This window comes from Octodon degus, unplaced genomic scaffold (genome assembly GCF_000260255.1).
Source record: "Octodon degus isolate 3935 unplaced genomic scaffold, OctDeg1.0 scaffold00274, whole genome shotgun sequence".
Classification (NCBI taxonomy): Eukaryota; Metazoa; Chordata; class Mammalia; order Rodentia; family Octodontidae; genus Octodon; species Octodon degus.
The window spans coordinates 1,710,533-1,711,526 of record NW_004524850.1 but is presented as its reverse complement, the minus strand read 5'-3'; positions in this window follow the sequence as shown (position 1 = coordinate 1,711,526).

Here is a 994-nt window from a genome sequence, read left to right as displayed (position 1 = left end):
TCACACGGAAAGTTCCAGAAAGCAGCGGCTCAGGGCTGCCAAGCTCTGTGCTGTTCCGAGGAGCAGGCTGGAGCTTCGTGCTGCGCCCTGAGCCACCCTGCACCGCGTCCTTGCCGCGCCTCCCCGGCCTCGCCTGACCGGAGACCCGCCTGCCTCAGCCTCCAGCGCGTGCCCCGGCCCTTACGTCACGGAGCCGTTGCCGGGGCAGCCCAGGTAGCCCGGCCACGTTCAGCCGGGAATTCCGGGTCCGCAGCGCGCAGGCCCTGCACCCCCAGATGCAGCGCAGCAGCAGCGCCCGCAGCCCGAGACTCCTGCGGCGTCCGCGGGACCAACGAGGACAAAGGAAATCGTCACCGAGTCGACTCGTGCTCTGTCCAAAGCCTGCCCGGACTTCCTCAAAAGTCACGACTTATCTGTAAGCCCACATTCTAGCTGAGCATAAGGTTACACCTTACGGGCGTGCTGCTGTCTCCCTTCAGCTTTCTATCTTTGCATTTGTCTGCACCTCAATCCCGCTCCCCTTCTTGGCTGTATAGTACTCCGCGGGGTGTAAAGGCCTTTCTCCATGCATGCCTCTGTCCCGGGGCCTGTGGGCTGCAGCTTCCACACAGCAGACGTGGGCTTGCTCGGGCCGCCGGGGTGCGCCGCCTTCTTTCTTTGGGAAGGCGTCTAGAAGGGGCCTCGGGAGTTCCTGTGGAATTTCTCGATTGCGTTTTAGAGTCCCTCCACGCTGATGTCAACGGGGTCTGGAGTGATTTTAGCTGCCACCAAACTTGTACTTTTTTTTGCTGTGCAGGCTCTGCCGCACCTGACATGATTTGATTTCTCTCTTTTTTTTTTTTCTTTTTTTAACATCTAATAATTTTCCCTTATTTATTTCTCTTTAGCTAGCAGGATTTTTGCAGCCGGACAGCACCGCGTGCACACGTAGCGGGCCCCTCGGGGGTAATTGGGGCTGATACCTACGCAAATTCCAGCACCGCACCGTGGTCAG